The following is a 13,779-nucleotide window of genomic DNA, read 5'->3' as shown; positions in this document are numbered from 1 at the left end:
AGCTGTCTGTTTGAATGAGAATCGCCCTGCCGGTGATAATAGATAGAAAGGCTTTGAGAGCAAGCCAGATAGCCACCATCTCGAGCCAGTTGATGTGCGCCAACTGCTCCTGCTGGGACCATACTCCATGGACGCTGTGATTGTCCAGGGTAGCTACCCAGCCCTCTAGGGACAAGTCTGTGGTAATGGTGACCTGAGGTGTTGGTTGCCGGAAGGCCTGCCTATCCGCAGGTTGATGTCCGTACCCCACCAGATCAGATACTGGTGGAGCTGTTGTGGTATGCTGACCTGCTCTGCCTGCGAACCCTTCTCCTGGTTCCAGGAGGCTGAGAATTGTAGCTGCAGCCCCCTCATTATGAGCCTTGTATGTGGCACTGCAAGAAGACATGCAGCCAAACTCCACACAGGTGTCGGTACCATCACGCTGAGGTCACTGATCTGCTCAGAAAATGCCCTGTGGCTCTCTTGATGGCCGTGATCTTGTCCTCGGAGGGGAATATCCTCTCGGAGCTCGGTTCCCAGATAAGTCCCAGGAAGATCAGGCTCTGCATGGGCACCAACTGTAACTTTTTGAAATTGATGGAAAATCCAAGGTCGTATAGTGTATCCATGAGGGCGGATGCCGTATGCTGGACCGCCTCCAGAGATCTCGCTCGGACTAGCCAGTTGTCTAGATATGGGTAAATATGATGGCCTTGTGCCCGGAGTAGGGCTGCCACTGCGTTCATTAGCCCTGTAAAGACCCTGGGGGCCAAATTGAGTCCAAAGGGCAGAACCCTGTAATGAAAGTGAAAACCCATGATCCTGAACCTCAGGAAGGACCGATGGGGTTCCCAAATCAGGACGTGTAGGTAGGCATCCTTCAGATCCAGGGAGCAAATCAGTCTCCCACACACGTTGTCTCTGCTATGAAGGCTGGTGCAACCATCTTGAACTTTTGGAGGGGAAGGGAAAGGTTCAAGGTGGAAAGGTCTAACACTCTCGGGCCAGCCTTGTTCTTTTTGTGTATTGGGAAAATTTGTGAGTAAAAGTCCATGCCCCGCCGAGAGGCTGGGACTTCGGCCAAGGTCTGGCTCGCTACCAGCGAGCCTATTTCCGCCAACAGAGTTGCTGTACTAATCTGCAGGAGCAGAGGAGAGGAAGGAGGAAAAGGAGGAATGGGGAGCCTGAAGCCCATGGATACTTCAGAGAGGATCCATGGGTCCGTGAACCTTGTCCGCCGGCAGTGTGTGTGACGGGCAAGCCAACCCCCCACCGGAGACTCGTGGATCCGGATGGGCCCATCATAATTTCTTCCCCTCTGAGGCTGGGGCTGAGGAGGGGGACTGAAAAACCCTTTGTTAGACGCCTTGTGCTGTTTGTGCCTGTGCTGGCTAGGGGATCTGTTCGATTGCCTGGACCTTCTCTCCTGAAAGCCTCTGAAGCCTACAAAGGAACAACCCTTGTCTGAGCGCTGGTGCATTTGGCGGTAGGTTTTAGGCGTGGACTTGGTGAGGATCGCTAAAGATTTCGCTGTCAGCGAGCTATTCTTTTTCTTATCGAGAATTTTGTCTCCCTTAGCCAAGCCACCCTTTTCATGTTGGTGGCGATGCACATGGCCCGACCTGAAGAGTCAATGTGGGCCACTGTGGACTCATTTATGTCTTGTGCTACGATTTTAGCCTCATCCAACCTGGCCTTGAACCGGGCCGGGCTGTGGGTAGGGAAGAAATTGGCAATCTCCCACCATAGCTTCTGGTTGACAGCTGTCAACATGGCATCTGCGTTGGCGTAGCGCAGGTGGAGAGTGGCGTTGGAATAGATTTTCTTTCCGAACGCCTCCAATATCTCTTCCTCCTTGCCCAGGAGTGTGAGGCCGAAGTAGTTTGGAGTACAGTACAGTGATGCTGCTACTATCACCAAGGAATGTGGTTGGGGGGGTGCGCCGACAATAAGGGGGGAGTCCCCTTCCGTTTGCCTGTATTTAGCATCGAAACGCCTATTGGTAGGCTGGGTAGATTGTGGCATGAGCCACCCTTATTTGGCAAGGGATACTATGTTCGTCTGAAGTAGGATTCCCATTATAGCAGTGGGGCACAGCGTGGGAACCTCAGCCAGTACCCCAGCCTCCGGTTGTTCCACCTGTGGCTCTGGGATTCCTAGGTACTCAACCAGGCCCTCCAGCCGTTCGTGAAAAGCCTTGGCTGACGATGGAGTGTCCGGGTCCTCCTCCTCGTATGTTTCCACTGTTGTGTCCTGCGGGTCCGGGGAGCCGAAGGAGTGCTGGGCGCAGGCAGCTGTGGCGTGCGGAGTATCAGTGTTGGAGGCTGCTGAGGTGGGAGCTGTGGTTGCCGGGACTGATACCGCCATGGGAGCTGGGGGTTGAGCTGGACCGGGGACTGAGTGGGAGTGGGTGCTTGCGGTTGTACAGGAGGGAGCATGTTCCTGAGGATGGTACCCATCTGTGGTGCTCTCATGAGTGCGAGGAACTTCCCAAAGAATCTGTCTTCACAGGCTGGAGGGGTGCCTGATGGTACCCGTCTCCTGGGTGTGCCCTATCTCGCTGTATAGGGCATAGTATACCTGCCCTGAGAAGTGAATGGATAGGATGTGTACCAAGTGTCAAGGGTTGACCAATACTACCTGGAAGCTCTTTCTCCTGCCAGGTCTCCGAAAGGGAAAGGGCATTGTGAGTTGCCATTTTGTCTGGCCTGGTGGCCATTTTGGTTTGCGCCGTGCCACGTGTCTGCTTCGTGGAACTTGCTGAGCTGGGACCGGCTTCCACCAGTACGTTGATCGGTGGTGGTTGAGGCCTACCCTGCACCTCAGGACGGGGCCTGGTAGGTGTAGTGCCCTCGGCAGTGGTGCCGGTAGTGCTGTGTGCAGGTGCCCCCTCAGACATGTGTCCGGTGTTAGGGCGTAGCCCCTCGGGTTGGGACCCAGTAATAGAGCCTTGCGGCCCCTCAGCAGTAGCACTGGTAGGATCTTGCGACCCCTCTGCCCGGTGACCGATAGCTGGAGCAGCCTCAGTGTTGTTGCTGGTTTTAGGACCTGTTTGGTCCCGCTTGGGTGCTTCCTTGGGAAGGGGTCACCCTTGCGGGGTGCGGAGGAGAACAGGGCACCTACCTTGGGCCTGGCCTTTTGCTTCACAAACGCTTTGAGATCCTCTGGAGGCGATCTTCCGAAGAGTTCCTGCCACCTGGCTAGTCGGTTCTTGAGCGCGCATGGAGTCAAGGCATTGAACGCGGCACAGCCGTCCTAGCTGTGGTCTGGGCCAAGGCAGTGCAGGCAGAGGGTATGGGTCTCTGAAGTTGGTAAGGGACCCTTGCAGGCTGGACACCTGCTGAAGCCTGCCGTCGTCGACATGCGCCGGGGAGAAGTGTGGCGCCAGACGGCAAAGCAGTACCTGATAATTGAAAAGAAAAAAAAAAGACTTCAATAAATCTCCAGGGAAGAGCGCATGGAATTGCAAGGTCAGAGGCCTAACCCAGGAGCACTGGTGAAAGCAGTCTGTTCCCGTTGATGCAGAAAAGAGGACTGAGAAGTGGCACCAGTGGGCAGAGTCAGTGGAGCGCATGCTCCCAGGGCCGCGCACCAGCTCACATATAAATTTAAAGGGGAAGAGAATTTTTCGGTGAAAAGGTTCCGTCTCCCGTCCCTAGCAAGGGACGTCCATACAGTATGGAGGAAAGGGGACGGGACGTAGGAGTATGTGCTTTTATTGCCTTATGCTTAGTATTTAGTGATGTGCCATTTGCGTATTTTGTGCATTATTTTACGTTTTATGGATTTCACTTAATCTGAAATAAACTGATTGTATTAGGATAAATCATCTATTCTCTAACTGGGTATCATATTTGCACAATTGAGGTCAGGGTCACTGTGGGCGATTGTCATCATACGCTGTGCAACAGGTGGCGCAATGTTAAGGTGGACTTGCTTCAAATGCGAGAGATGAATTCCAAGGGTTTTGTTGTGTTAAATCTGATCACCTTAACTCTCTCTTAACTAAAGTTTTTGCACAGAATTTCAAGGGTTTTGTTATGCTATAGTTTCATTTGTGCCCACATTTTAAACATACAAGAAAATATAACTCTGTAATACAGGATCATTTACTATGCTACGCTTGAAAATACAAAACTAACGTGTACTGTATTGTATTGTACTTCTCATTTGTATAGCGCATTTATCATTTTTATAGTCTCAATGCTTTGTTAGTGGGAACGCCCTAAACCCAGAGTGTCGGAGATCCTAGAGCACGTTTATGATGCGTGTGTGCATTTGGCCCCAAGAAAGGCTTAGCAGGGCTGGCAAGGCTTGGGTAGAGAAGCAACCCATTTGGTTGGGCATGTGGATGGTGGCTAAGAAGAGCAAGGGTGGCATCAGTGCTAAAAACCTGCAATGTGTTCAGAGGGCCAGAATTTATTGTAGGTCTGCGCTGCATTCTGCGGTCAGAGGTGTTGAAGCGTAGTCTAGTGTAAGTAGGCGGAGAATGTATGTCCTAGTCCTTGCTGTATACTGATGTGTGTGGTTAGCCAAGCCTGCAGCATGCGGCCAGTGGAGTGGACCTTTATACGTATCTTGCCGTCATTGGTGGCGCATTGATGTTTAGGGCGCCCACTCAGGTATTTGTGTCAGCAATTATTGTTGGTCAATGAACTCGTGACCTATTTCAAGTACATTAAGAAATCACAACAGATTATAATCATGTAACAAAATAAATAAACACTCCAGACATTTACATACATAACACACGACAGGCAAAGACTAACAGACACACACAGAAAGACAGACAACACAGATCCGATCCATGTATATAATAGCCCTGTCCTTGATCAAAGGAAATCACAGCACAGCATAAAGTCTAAATACTAACCATTTAAGTCATTAAAAGGTGCCCCCGATTCCAAATACAAATCCTCCCTTTCTTGTTTGATATATAACCTTTTCATAACCAGATGATATTTGTAGATCAGCTAATCAGTCATCGACCTGCAGCTTTTTCTGGGTCTATCAGACTTTTACCATTTATTTTTCTGCTACCACTAAAGCCCTGTTAATTCACTGTCTATGTCTACAAGAAATCTCACATCTATTGATACTTGACAATAAAAATAACCGGGATGGGACTTTTAGGGGAGTTTATGTTGGGGAGTTTAAGTTCAATATCATAATCAGTCTGTCCTTCTGACCAACAGTTTTTCACCGTTGAACCACTCATAATGTGTGTCGCAACATTTCTTTTTCTCCACCGCATCCCCAACAGATATCATCTAACAAACCAAGTTTATGCATTCAAACAGGAGTCCAGTATAGTCCTATTATATTTTGTTGAATAAATTGCAAATTCAAATCTAACTTTGCATTAAACGCTGTCCCCCCATTAAATTCTGCCAATGGTCCATTGACATATCTGCTGACCAGATATTTTGCAACCTATCCCACTGCTCAACATACTCATATTTCACATGCATCATGATAAGGTCCGTTGAAACCATTTAGGAAAGAGCATCAAATATTTCATACATTTTCAGTCTATTAATCAGCAGAGTAATCAACATTTCGAGCCTGCGTGACAAAAGTGACTTGAGTGGTGTATATCTACATAGCTCCCGTTTCCTTGAATGGAATATATGACAGAGTAGCAAAGCTTACCATTTGCTCATTCACCAAAATATCACCAAGCTTCATTACACCTCTTGTGATCCAGCTTCAACAACACAAAGATATGTTTCCCATTTGAAGCGCCAGATTATGCCATATTGATGCACTTCTATGTAACCATACATTTTGATTAATATCTAGTAACCATGAAATAAGGGCATCTCGGGGAGCCGCAATGCAGGTTATCTACTATTATTATTATTTGGTAGTTTCACCACCGAGTATATATTTTCTAGTGTGAAAGGAGATATCACTTCTTTTTCAATATCTATCCAGATTGGAGGCATGTTCTCATTCAGCGCAAAATTATGTGTTGACTATTTAAGCAAAAAACCCTTATGGTAATTACCAAGATCAGGGTACAAAAATCCCCCTTATTTAACATTATGTGTCAGTACAAATTGTGGTATTTTCGGTTGTTCATTATTACCCCATAAATTCTGAAAGAATTTTGAACATTTATTTTTTGAAATTTCAGCGGTAAAGACTGGATAACATACCAAACTTTGGGAAGAAGAGTCATCTTGCTGGGATTATAAAGCCCTTCTGTCCAGCTACTAAAGTTCTTTCTTAGATTTCTGCATTATGATGCAGTCCGATTGGCCAGCACATCGATGACACACAATGCAGTGATGGTATGGTGGAACTGGCTGAAAGTTCCTTGAGTTCCATAATGTAAAGTGGATTTCAAATGACAGCATCATTTCAGATGGGACACTATTGGGAGGGCTCACCTCCACCAACCATAAAAGCAGTCAGCAGATCAGAAACCCATGAAGGAGGGAATGTCTGGAGATCGCGTGGAAGAGGACGGGCCCAACAATTTGCCACAACTATCCAAGTCCCACGGCCAACTGGGCTGAGTAGCCAATCTTTCAACAATAGTAACTCAGGCCACAGCACCGAAATCCTATTGCAACATGAAGCGGAACCTGAGGACCCTGAACTAAATTGTGCCTTCCAAAACATTTTACATATTCAAAAAAATGAATACCTCGTCCAAGTCACTGTCAATGGGCAATCTGTCACTGCCATACTCGACACGAGCAGTGAGCAAACTATAGTGGATAGGGAACTGGTCCCCCGAGAAGATATTGACTTTGATAGAGTACGAGTCAACTGTGTACATGGAGACTTCAAACACTACCAGAGTGCTCAAGTGTTGATCCAGCGAGGGACTAAAGAATCACGCCTGAAAGTCGCAGTCTTTGATAAATTACCAAAGAAAGTAGTTCTTGGAAGGGACTTTCCAGAATTTGAACAGTGTCTGTCTGACATTCTCCAGCAATCAAAGATCAAAGATGACAGTCAGGTGAGCAGTTTCTGATAGTTCTTAAAACAATTCACAAAGAGCTGTCTTTGGGGGCTTAGACCAAGCAAATGCATGGTCCCTGATAGATAATACCAGGTGCAAATCTAATGTCGGTTTTCTTTTAGAAATGAGTCAAATTGTTTTATGGGGTACACTTCTTTTTTTTTGCCAGAGGTGTTTTTTTAAAAGGTTTATGTGGTTTGCGTCAAAAGAACATATGCTTACTAAACTAAGGAAAAGTTACTGTTTCTAAAACGTCTGTATTCTTAGTGCTAAATCTCTCTACTCATACTGTTTCGGAATAGCACGTCGTCATGTGGACATTATGTGACAATCCCAGTGATTTAGGGTCAAGACTAGATTCTCATCAGATTGAGGAATGATGGTGAGTTATTACGGATAGAGTTGCTAGATGCTACACATATGCCAACAGGGAACATGCTTGCTCTGACATCCAGCCACTGCTAATCCCAATTTGTGGGATGATTCTGTAGGATTAATACAATCAGTCAATTCCAGTAGCAGCAGCTAGGTCAAAGCAAAACGTCTTGAAATGTCTGACCTTCCAAAATGACTCATCTGAAGATTTTGTCCAATGAGTATTGCGATCCTAAGTGGCTTATAGAATGCCTGCATGAAATGTATACAGTTGTTACTAGAATGTGAATCTGGGGACACTACATAAAGCAGATTGAGAGCCAGGTGGAATCAAACTATGGGCTGAGGCAGCAGCACATATGAACTCTGTTGTAAAATCTTACACTTCATGGATTCTTCAATTGCTAAGAAGGATGTTCTTGTAAGACAAGTGTGTCCCTCAGCAAAGAATGCTAAAACATGTTTTACTTTATTTATATTTTCTGGGGTAACTATATCTGCTTTTATGGTCCATTCGTTAGTAAAAAGCAGGGCTATTTTGCTTGAAAACAGCATTGTGGCACCGCTAAAAAAGTGCTCTATGTATGGTTTGCCATTAAATGTCACCTAGATATTCAGTCAAAGCAATGGCCACTGAAGCCACATTTCCTTCTAGAAGTCTGTGGGCTCTGGCAGACATTTTTGCAAGAGCTCACAGGAATACACATGCACGGCTGCTGCCAACATTGTGGCATGTCCTTATTTTGTGTTCTAGCCACATTACATTCTATGCATGCTTTTCACTGCAGTAAAATCGTCCCAATTGTTGGAAAATTGAATGCATCATGGCGAGCCCTCACACAGTGATGTGTGAGCTCTGCATAATTTTTGTATGATGCATTTATTTCGATTTGGTACAAAATAAACTTTTCCAAAAACCCCATCAAATGACTAAATGTACAAGCTGCATGACCATTGTTGTGACTCCCTGCCTGGTAACGACACTCGGACACAATTGGCTTCTTTTCATTTATTTTAAAGAATACTCTAGTCCTTCCTAACCACCCTATTCACACTTTTCAACATTCCATGTTCCAGGCCTCGAGAATGGTACCAACATACAACACATCCCATCCCCTCAAATTGATACCCCATTACAAACGAAGATATAAACATGTAAACCTAAACATTTAAGAAAAATGAACATGGACTGCTAAAACATTTAGGCCACCATAACGACCTTTTCCACAGTGAAGACAAAGTTCCAAGTAAAAAGTCTTAAAAAAGGACTACAAGTTCTTGGTTCAACTCAAAGGTCAAAACATCAGCATTCCTTGTTGACAATGATTATTGATTTTACTGTTGGGCCCCTGCACAGTGTCTCCCCCTCTCTAGGTGTTCTGCTTCTGACCAAGGGGGTATGACTCTGTTCCCCTGGATCTTATTCAAACTTCCTTCTGTGTGGTGTCTATTGCGTAACACCAGATGAGAGGTCTTTTCAATACCAGGGGTATGCCCTTCTTCACCTGGTACTTTTCAGGCTTCTCACAATGGCAGTGAAAATGACTCCCTTTCCCCTGGCTTTTCTCCAGTTTCTAGCAACACCAGGGGCAATGACTCCCTTCCCCTGGCCTTTCTCAGGCTTCCCACGATGCCAGAGGGAATGATTCCACTTTCGCCTGGCTTCTCTTCAGCTTCTTGCAACACCAAGGGGAATGACTCCATTCCCCTGACCTTTCTCAGGCTTCTCTGCTGATTGTATAGCAGACCTGGTTCACTATCCTGGCAGGTACTGCTATTGTCCGTATAACTGTTATACCTTCTTTTCTGTAGTTGGGGTCCCAGACCGTTACTTCAGGTGCAATTACTCATTCAAATTCTCTGCCCCGGCTCTCTTCTCAGCCCTGTTCTCTAGAGTACTTTCACCCTTCTTTATAGGGCCCATTCCCTTCTTTTGTCCCCACCAGCAAGCTCCGGCAAGCCCTACCTCCAGGGAGCTTCCGTTTGGGCTCCAGCCGGTCCCATGGCTGGATCTCTTCTGTCCCACGTTCTCTGTGTAGTCTGCTCCAGCTACTGCGTCTCTGTAGCTGCTGTTCCCTCCCCCACCCACTGGCCTGAGTTTCAGATGTGGACCACGTGGAAACCTTCTCTTCCTTCTGGATTGGCAGTCTGCTTCCAGTTGGGAGAAGGGTCCTTTCTCTTCCGACCCTTTTCGAAGGCTTGACCTTCTCGCCTCGTGTCTTGGTTCCCTGGGTTTTCCTTTGCAGCACCGCTGACCTGCTTACGGCTTCTCGAGAGAGGGCTGAACGCCATTTTCAGTCCTCCTTCCCTTTTTTATGCTCCAGTTGTTCACTTTGTCCATATTGACTAGAATTCTGTTTTTGGTTCCACAGAGCGTTCTTCATTACTATTCATGTGCCTCTTCTTAGTCTTTGTACTGATGTTCTCATTCCCAACTGGGTTACTTGGGTTCTTCTTCGTCCCAGACTTCCTACATGACTCGCATAGGTAGTCCCTACTCTTCCTCATTTCAGAACTTTTGAAGGAGGTTGGATTATCTACCTTATATAAGTACATGGAAGTGTGGGGAATTATGGTACCCTGCACAGGGTAGGCGGATGAGAGAGGTTGTGGTATGTCTGGGTATGCCGCGTTCTCCCGGATAGTCATCCCTAGTCCCACATGGGGGTATCCCGCTCCATGACATCCACCCACTGAGCACCACCACCAAGGGGACTATCAATTAGTGGCCTCACCTCACTGGCCTCATGGGAGGGGGCCTCATGTGAGGGGGGGCCCCCGTAGGGCAGATGGGATGACATTTGAGGATATGTCACAGGATAAACAAAGAATGCTTTGCAAGACATTTCCAGCGTTACAGAAGATAAGTGTTAGTTCGAAATTATTAGTGGCTACTATAAATAATCATTTATAGTTTCATTTTAAAATAGCTGTAAAAAGTTAATTCCACCAGTGAATTTCCAGCACAGAACTGAATGAAGTTTAACTTATAAAATACACCTGAACTATTGTGCTAGCACTCTGCAGCAAAGGGAGATTGTTAAAAATCTAGTGTGCGCTGGAAAATGTCACTTAAGCGCAGGGAAATTACCCGGAGACTTTGCCATTCGAGAGGTTCTCGCTGAGCACTCTGAACCGAAAAGTGTTTTTTTGTTGTTGTTTTTTTAATAACATTGTGTTGTCCCAGCCTAGAACAGGCTAGAGGAAGACACCTAATGTCAATTTGTATGTTCAATGTTCTCGTTTTCCTGAGTGATTCTATTATGGTCTCATGGCGCCATCACATCAGTACCCCAAGTTTGGGAGGGAATTACAATCTGGGAGGGAATTACGATCTCGGAGATTCACCCTTTACCACCTCCACTGGTTGCTTCACGTAGTGGGTACCTTCCCCTAGAGCTCCCCAGGTTTCCTGCACCAACCTACTCTTTAGAGCTGACTTAGAACCTTTGGTGTTGATTTTCAGTTTACTTAATAGATGATTCAATGGCCCACTCGAAGGGGAATGTTTATATGGCAAGATACATCTTTTAATAAGAATTTTAGCAAAACATGTCAAATAAATGCTTTTTTTCAGCAATGTGCTTCCGATAAAGAACTTATAAAAGATGAAAATAACCATAATTAGAATGAAATAAATAAAATGAAATACTTGCATCATGGCCAACCGATTTTCCTCGTCACAGCTGGAGACCCAGGCAAGCTAAAAGAAAGCAAAAGCAGCCAAAATACCCACATACCAACAACTTACTGGGGAGCATTTAGGGTGGAAAGAGGCAGTCACCATTAACAGGCAAACATGTTGAAGCTTGTCCAAAAGGAGCATGTGGTCTGAAAGACAGCGTATCCAGTGATAATGTGGCCATGAAAATAGACGCCAGGTAGCGACAATTCCCTAAAAAAGGCACCCTCCAGACAATCAAACACTTTCCCCAAATACTCGAAGATTGGAGGTAATTATATAATTATAGACCTCCAAGAATGTTTGGGGAAAGAATTTTAGGGGTCAGGAAAATAAAGTCGCCTACCTGGCGACTTTTTCACGGTGACATTATCACATGGAACTAAAAACAGTATTTAAAGGGAGTCCAATAAGCACTGCCATATACACTAGTAGTGTAAACAAAATAAAGCCAGGAGTGGGGACAATAATGAAAAATAACTTATTATGCCTCTCTTCTAACTTTTCACAGGACTTGGCACACATCTACAAAGGATCTCCTTGGGGAGAAGATTGCAGGCACTCCTTGCTCCCAAGCACGGATCGATCCAGGAGTGCAGAAGCAAGAGCGCCATACTTGCCCCTGCGCCAACCACGCTGTTCCAGACATAGACAACCATGATGGAGAGTGACCGACCTTCTCATATTTTCAACACTGGCTCCCAATGCTAGAGCCTGTCTTATTATTATTACTTGATTTAATAAAACATTACTTCATACATTAATTGTACAGTTTCCCTCTGCTGTTCACCGCAAATGGTCAGTCTTTAAAAAAAAAGCTCCATATACGTTGAAGGATAATGCTGTCCCGGGTCTCGTATAAGGACTCGTATATAGACAGTTGTGATGGAAAACACAAACTCAACCGCTGATGAACAAACTGAGTGAGTAGCCTAAACGTTGTCATCAGTCACCACTAACTCTGCACTAAGAGATAGCACACAACTCTGTTGGCCTCAATGAATTGTGAGAATAGTTATCTGCACATTCAACTCCTGAATTAATGCAACTAAACACTGTAAACAGAGAAACAGTAGGGCTTCCATATGCCACAGGTCGATATGCAAGGGAAAAATACTATGCAAAATATTACGATTGCCAATAACGTTTCCACACAGTAAGTCTTCAAACATCCTTTTATTTCTGATACAACTTCAGCAGCCCCAACCCTTGTCCCTCCACAACAGACCCCTTTTCAAAACAAACATTCTTCCCAAGAAACCTCCATAATGATCAGCCCATGTTCTAGATTTGCCAGACAATGTACACAGCAATAGGCTGTATCATCATGGGGCATTATGAATGTGATTGACATACTTGGATAACTATGTACAACTATGATGCACTTATAACTGTATATAACTATAACACACCTCCGCTCCTCTAACTATATGCATTGACATAAATGATTTGCTTGTTACCATCACCCTCTCACTTCATCACAGCCACTCTCTCTTTACTCCACCTTTCACCATTACTCAACAGAATTGCGGTACCCAAATCTCCCACAACATTCATTGGCAACAAAAATGTCCCTTTTCCTTTACCTACCCATCTTCCTCTTCTAATCTTGATGAATATCCCCTCTTCCAATACACAGTTTTTTACACAATTCTTTTGATCATATCTCAACTTGGATCTTCTTTGAGCATCCAACATCCTCTCCTGTAACATTTTCGTCTTCACCTCATCCCACACGCCCACAAATGTCTTCATCCATCCAGGATGCAAACTAGAGTTGGGCACCCTTTTCTGCAGCGCTTCAAACGGCGACACACCTGTTACTTGGTGGGGTGCAACTCTATATTGAACCACCCTCTCAATAACTGTCCGCTCCCCACCACCAGACGCAATGGCAATTCTAATTACCTCCATCAATGTCCTATTGAATCTTTAATGGTGGCATTGCCCTTAGGGTTGTAGAGGGCCGTGCTAGAATGTTCAATACCATTGTCATCTAAACATTCTTGCGTCTCGCTACCCACAAACTGAGGGCCATTATCCAAAACAATCCTCCTGGGGAATCCTTCCCTCCAGAACACTGATTCTAAGAGCTTTATTATCCTGCGAGACCTAATGTCCCTCACAATGCACACCTCAGGCCATTTTGATAACAAATCAATCATGACAACCAAATACGGGCACCCCTCACTGACACAGGATCCAAAATATCCACTGCCACAACATCCCAAACCAAACTTGGCGGTTGCACAATCCTATTAGATGGCACTCTGGTGCACAGAGCTTTATCACTACCCACTGTCACGACCCATATCCCTGACCCCCTCAGATGCAACAGCCACTTGACAGCAGTGGGGCTACAGCCCCCCACAGTGGCTCCAAGGGTCTTAAAAGCCCATCAACAGAAAACATTGAGTCAGTCCTGGCGCCTTTGGCGCCAGGCTCATTATCAAGAATAAGGCAAGCACCACTTTGGGCCTTAATTCAACATGGAGGTCCATTACACAGCTCAATTCCATGAACCGAGCCGTGCAGACTAGTGTTTTGGGTGTGGCCGGATCTTCAGGTGTGGCTGGCTATATAAGACACGCCCGAACTGGGATTCACGCTTTGCGTTATTCTGCACTCCTGCAGTGTAACTCTCACCGTGTCCAACTCATCTGCTTCTCCCGGCAGCTTCAACCCGAAGCCATCGACCTGGATTCCACCGGCTACCTGAAAGAACAAGAACAGTGTTAAAAAGGAACATTTACCTGTGAGTAAC

General features: G+C 45.8%; 1 protein-coding gene and 1 long non-coding RNA gene across 5 annotated transcripts in view; one reads left to right on the top strand and one right to left on the bottom strand.

Annotated features, from left to right (window-relative positions):
• Nucleotides 1–13,779, bottom strand: part of FANCC (FA complementation group C) — a 2,294,314-nt gene that overhangs the window by 890,797 nt on the left and 1,389,738 nt on the right. The window lies entirely within an intron of this gene.
• Nucleotides 6,297–11,779, top strand: LOC138511019 (uncharacterized). The gene is made up of 2 exons (XR_011280540.1): nt 6,297–6,955; nt 11,527–11,779. It is a non-coding gene; the product is annotated as an uncharacterized lncRNA (long non-coding RNA).

Source organism: Ambystoma mexicanum, chromosome 6p, assembly GCF_040938575.1.
Source record: "Ambystoma mexicanum isolate Mex_15411 chromosome 6p, UKY_AmexF1_1, whole genome shotgun sequence".
Taxonomy (NCBI): domain Eukaryota; kingdom Metazoa; phylum Chordata; class Amphibia; order Caudata; family Ambystomatidae; genus Ambystoma; species Ambystoma mexicanum.
The sequence above is the reverse complement of the archived record's forward strand: the minus strand, read 5'-3'. Positions and strand labels throughout refer to the sequence as shown.